Source organism: Benincasa hispida, chromosome 2 (assembly GCF_027475165.1).
Source record: "Benincasa hispida cultivar pf3 chromosome 2, pf3_genome.v1.1, whole genome shotgun sequence".
NCBI classification, from domain to species: domain Eukaryota; kingdom Viridiplantae; phylum Streptophyta; class Magnoliopsida; order Cucurbitales; family Cucurbitaceae; genus Benincasa; species Benincasa hispida.
The window spans coordinates 33399904-33406623 of record NC_143479.1 but is presented as its reverse complement, the minus strand read 5'-3'; positions in this window follow the sequence as shown (position 1 = coordinate 33406623).

Here is a 6720-nt window from a genome sequence, read left to right as displayed (position 1 = left end):
ACTGGACCATGATATGATTCGTCTTTTTATATAACGCTGTCGATAATTGAGACTTACATCTCACTAAAATGACCATAGGTGACATGACCTCAATCCTAAGTGTTTTGGGAACTCCTGCTTATGAGGGCGGTCCTTTGATTAGTATGGGAGAGAATGGCCAGATTGCCAACTCAACAAGCCTACCTTTTTGGGGATTTGTCTGATTGGGGAGCTAGGAACTCAGTTACACAAGACGAAATTCACTCCTTCCCCGAAGTAGAGGTAAGTAGATAGATTGCTCCCTTAAGGGCTGATTCTGGGTCTTGAACATAGTGGTCACATCTTCTATTTGAAAGAGAGGTCCCAGTCATAGTAGGACTATGGCTTATTGTTCATTAGAGGAATCAATGGTACTTAAGAAGTTAGATGTAACTACAGGGGTAAAATGATAAATTGGCCTAGCTATACTTACAAGCGATCTGTGAAGGGTTATCGCATTGTTGATTTGTTGATATGGACACATAAATATATCTGTAGTGAGAAGAGTGCAGTTGTCGGTCTTTAGTGGAGTGCCCGACAGTTGGTCCCCTTGGTAGCTCAATGGATTCAAGTTGAGAATCAGTTCTTGGGGATAGTTTAAAGTGTTTAAATTAACAAGAGAAAATTAAATTATATATTAATTGGTGTGATGTATAAGATACATCAAGTGGATGATTAATGTAAATATGATTTACATTAAATACTATAAAATAGAAAAAGAACTACAGTTTATATGTTTCATGAGATGAAATATTAAAACTATAGGCTATAAATAAAATATGGTAAGTTGGTTATCATATTTATTTATAATACATTAATTATATGATAATTAATTTCTTTTTCTCTTATAACCGATTGAGTGTGAGGTTATTTATGGTTTTACGGTAACCGTCAGATAAAAGGAAAAATATTTTCCTAAATTTAGAAAGTTGCCTTCATTCGGAAAGAACTCACGGAAAAGCTATCAAGTGAAAGAGTTTCACTAAGCGATAGCTGGCAGAGACTAAATGATCGTGGAGCTTTGTACGATAGTTCATCAGCTGATCATAACTAAACTATCAAGTGGCTAAGTCTATACGATAGGCGTCCATTTACTAAACGATCGAGTACATCGTCTATACGATACACAACTTCTTTTCTCCCACTTGCTCGATCGTCTACACGATCGTTGTCCTCCAGTCTCTTCCTCAAGCCAATATCATACAGAGCCTATAACTCCTGGATTCTCACACCGAGAATATCAAGGTAACCATTATGGTAGTGTCTTCACTCATTTCGTGAATCGAGTGTGACTCGATTGGTTTCATGGAGTTTGTTCGTTGTGTTTGTGCTGTTGCTCGTGTTGTACCGGTTGTTGCGTTCGAGTTTGCTGTTCTTGGACGCTTGGAGACTGATCGAGGGATTCTTGAAGAATGTTTCTTCAAAGGTATGCATACTCTATCCCTTGATACTCTTGTTAGCATGCTGTAATTTGGTGTTCTTCATGACCTGTTAGTTTCTGTTCTTGTAATATAATTGTTTATGTTCAATTCGAATGGAATTTGGAACGATCCTTCCGCTGCTCATGGAAATCCTCATGTTTGATTTCCTTCACCATTGTTGAATAAGAATATGAATAGCTACCCATACTTCCCATTCCAAAAGATTGAGATTCAGTTTGCATATGTCATGAAGGTGGTAAAGGAACTTATTTAGGAGAATTCCTTGCAATACGTGCTTTAGCTTCATCTTCTAACTTTTGCATTTCAGCAAGATCTTTAGGGGTGATTTTTTTACACACTCCAATCCCAAATCTACTCAATTTTAGTAGATGTGCCCTAACTCTTGTATAAGAACTTTTTCTATTTTCTTGAAAAAAATTACATTGCCAAGTATTCCCCACTCCTCTATTCAATCTTTCACTTTTGGTAACCTATTGCCATAACGGTTTTGTTTCATCGTCAGTAGTCATTTTTAATTGATTTTAGTGGAACTTAAAGATGATTCTGTCATACTACTTTTAAATAAAACAAAAAGAACAAAATAAGATTTAACGGAAAGAAAAAAAACATAACTGTTCAGTTCAAACATATGTTCCAAAAATAGTATGTTCATGAAAGGGAGAAAATGCAAAAAAAAAAGAAGGAAGAAACAAACCAAATCGTCGACGTGTTTGGGTGTGGAGGTTTTGGCGTGGCATTTTGGGCGTGGAGGTGCGGCCGACCGTCGATTGAGTGTCGAGTTCGTTTGTTGGACTTGGGCGTGGAGTTTGGCTTAGATTTTTTTGGATAAGTTTGAGTTTTATGTGTATTCCTTCTTCTTTACGAAGTTTGAATATGTTGTGGGGATGAGTAGAGTTCGGTTATAATTCTTTTGGAGTTGAACTTGTAGGTTTTCGTGTGTATTTTTTATGTTTTTTAGTGTTGGGAATGTTGTGGGGGTGGATAGAGTTTGATTATACTCGTTTCGCTCGTTTTGTCGTTAACTTGGAGTTTTTGTGTGTTTATGAATGTTTATGGATGTTTATGAAGTTCAAATGTGTTGTGAGAGGTGGGTCGAGTTTGTTTTGGGGAGAAAGTTTGAGTTTTATGTGTGTTCGTTCTTGTTTATGAAGTTTGAATATGTTGTGGAGGTGGGTAGAGTTCGATTATATTTATTTTGGTTGTTTTGCCATTGAACTTGGAGTTTTTGTATGTTTATGAAGTACGAATGTGTTGTGGGGGGTGGGTCGAGTTTGGTTTAGATTTTTTTGGGGAAAAAGTTTGAGTTTTATGTTCTTGGTTATTAGTTTGTTTTAGATTGTTTATTTATGAAGTTTGGTTGAACGGTTATGACATTTGTGAATGTTTTTGTTTATGAAGTTTGAACATGTTGTGGATGTTTAAAGATTATGATATTTGAATGTTTTGTTTTATTGTAGGATGCTGTTCAGAGATGAGGTTGGACGATTGTTTAAGATGCTATGTTCTAGACATTGTTTTCTTTTCTGTATTTGTTGACATTGTTTTCATTTTATTTCTTCCATATGTTTCTGAAAGAAAAACTTTCTTTTATATCGACTTTGTTTTATTGTAAGATCTTGTAACTTTTCATTTATTTGTTATAGTATGGACTTCCTTTTCTTTGTTTTATTTATTATGTGAATCTATTTGAGTTGGTTAATGATGCTTTATAGGTTGGTTATTCAGATCAAATTTGAAAAAAATTACAATTATGAATTAAAAAAAAAATTAAAAGTCAATATTCAACCAATGAAGGAACTCCCCACGCATAGTAGTGTGTCGAGAGTTCCCGTAACTCCTGATGAATAAAACAAACAGAACTCCCGACGCATAAAACAAGGTGTATTCCTGAGGATAAGAACCTTTTGAATTGTCATTGTACTTCGTCTAATAGATATCAAATAGCTCTAGAACTCCCGACACATAAAGAAAGGTGTATTCCTAAGGATAAGAACCTTTTGAATTGTCATTGTACTTCGTCTAACAGATATCAAATAGTTTACTTAGACTTTATCAATTATAAAGCACTGACACTCCTAAGATGGCCAAATGTCGGTGTCGGACATGTGTCCGACGCCGACACGCCCCAACACGTCGTCGACACGTGCCACGCCAGCTGCATGTCGAATATTTTATTATTTTTTTTAAATTTCTGACACAGGTGGGACATGAGTGGGACACAGTCGGGACACGACTCTGCAAAATTAAAAAAAAAAAAAAAGTTTTATTAGCCCAACTCAAAAGCTTAAATTTATACTAGCCTAGCCCAAAACTTTTAAGGTTATTGTTTTTTTTTATTTTAATTTCTCAAAATATATTATTCCACTTTGACTCCTTAAAATCTCAAAACTCTCACTACAAGAAATCGCACTTATCCCGACGCCCCAAATCGTCGGAAAAGGGTGGAAACTGCATCGGGAGATCCTCTCCCAATGACAGATTGATCGATCGGAGTTTGGTCGAGAAAAATCCGTCGGGAGAGGATCTCTCGACGCATAAAATAGGGTGTCGAGAGTTTGTCCTAGAACTCCTAATGCATGAACTCTCGACGCCCTATTCTATGTGTCGGGAGTTCTAGGACAACTCCCAATGCCCTTCTTTATGCGTCAGGAGATCCTTTCTCGACGGATTTTTCCCGACCAAACTCTTGACAATCAATCCGTCATCGGGAGAGGATCTCCCGACGTAGTTTCCACCCTTTTCCGACAATTTGAGGCGTAGGGAGAAGTGTGATTTCTTGTAGTGAGGGTTTTGAGATTTTGAGGAGTCAAAGTGGAAGAATAGATTTTGAGAAATTAAAATAAAAAATACAATAACCCTAAAAGTTTTGGGCTTGGACTGTTATAAATTTAAGCTTTTGGGCTGGGCTAATAAAACTGTTTTTTTATTTTTAATTTTGCAAAGTCGTGTCCCAACTGTGTCCCACTCGATTTTGAAGCCTTTGAGAAGGAGTTTTTCTTTTATCAAGTATTGATGCCCAGGTCAATCTTGTTAATATTTTATCTTTCTTAAGGACTGGATTGGATCTTTTTTTTAATTAATTAATTTATTTCATATCATTGGATATTTATTGTATTAATTGTTTCTCCACATTTTTTAAATATTAGCTTAATAATTTTTTCGAACAAGAAGCAATTTTTCATGCATTGAGGCATTTTTTAGTTCTAATACACCACTATCTTTTTCTTTCTTTCCGTGTTATGTAATGGTTGTTTCTCCTACTTCAGAAGGCATTGTCACAAATGATAATCAACAAAAGATTAAAAAAAAAAATTCTTCTATCGCTAAATCCCTATAAATTGATGTCACGTGGAGGTCATACGCGTACTTAGCCAATATTTGGTATCAACAATAGCTATAAAGCAATCATGTACCACCAAATAAGATAAAACTAAGAGTCTCATATAAAAGAGAAAAGAGAAGTGTATGTTGTACCTTTCTAACTCTACAAAGACAACCATGCAAAAAAAAAAAAAAAAAAAAAAAAAAAAAAAAAAAAAAAAACTACATTTTGTCTGAATGAAACAGAATATAATAATCTATTTAACATAACCAAAAGAGTAAGATAAATGGAGTACTAAAATACAAAAGTGAAACTAAAGTTAAACTAAAACCAAATTTATCCCATGTAAAGATATTTCATAAAAATTGCTTTAAAATAAGTGGAACAAGAAGACACACAAAATAGAACTAAAAAACAATGACTCCGAAAGCATAGTGAAGATTCTACATAATTATACAAAAAGTGAAACTTAAAGAATGTGACATAAAAGATCTAATAGAACGGGAACGGGAAGATTGGATTAGAGAAACAATGTACCAAATAAAGCACCAAACAAAATTAAACTAGAAGAATAAAAATGTCACACAACATAGAGAGGGTGAAAAAAATTGAATTATTCATAGTGCAAATGCTGAAAATGCCTATACGCACACAAAAATAATAAAATGAGAATAAAAAGAGTGAAATTTTGACAATCCATACAATGTACTCAATAGAATTATACCAAACAATTAAACCAGTAGAGGGTCGAGACAACAAAGAGAACGAGTGAAAAAAAAAATCGAAGCATCCATGCCAAACAAAATAAATAGTTAAATTACACCTTAGGTCCAAAGAAATAATCTATTTTAAAAAAATACCAAATGAAACAAAATAAAAAAATGTATGAAGTACAACAAAACACAGATGAAAAAAGTGAAACTAGCTGGATGAGAATATTTGGACAATCTATATACCAAATTATTTATGATAGAAAGCAAATAAAATAAAACTAAAATAATGTCCCAATTCAAAAAGACAAACATAGATTAAGGATGAAAAAATGGTAGAATCTATTTCTAAAAATGGCCAAATGAGTTAAATAAATAAAATAGTAATAAAAAGAGATATAAAATCTAGACAGTCATATAATTTAAAAAGAAAAAAATTAAACCATATGCCAGAAGAAAAATGAATTACTTCTAAAAATGATCAAATGAGTTAAATAAAGAATTGCAATAAATAAATAAATGATAATAATAAAAGGAGTATAAAAACTAAAAGATAAAGACTCATAAAAAAGGGTAAAAAAATATTGAACTGCCATAGTGCAAAAATGTAACTATGCCAAAGAAAAATAAATTCTACATCAAAAAAAAAAAAAAAAAAATCAAATAATTAAAAAAAAAAAACCAAAAATAATAAAACACACATAAAGCAATCCATAATCTGTCTAAGAGAGTTACAAAAATTGCTTGCAGGCTAACAAAGAAAAATAAAGTTTGGCATCATAAATAAAACATAAATAAATAAAAGTAGTCCTAAAATAATGTGTTTTAAGCAGAAAACTAACAAATCAACTAATAGAATAATACACAAAAGTGAAACTAATGAAGAATGCTTAGAAGAGAACGTGATAAAAAAAAATTTGGATAATTCATAGAAATAAAAATTAGAGAAAAAATAGATCATAGAAGAAAAAGGGGGAAAATTGGAACGATCCAAAGTGCTATAAAATAATAATGTACCAAATAATAGTAGAAACCCAAAAAAAATAAAGCCAAAACAATAAAAATGATAAAAGAAAAAACACCTACATAAATTGAAAATGCAACCATACCAAAAGATAGATAAATACCAATAAATTAATAATAAAATAGACAATACAAAAAGTGAATTTTTTAAAAAAACCAAAAATAATACAATAGAGAATAAAAAATGGAACTAATTAAAGAATGT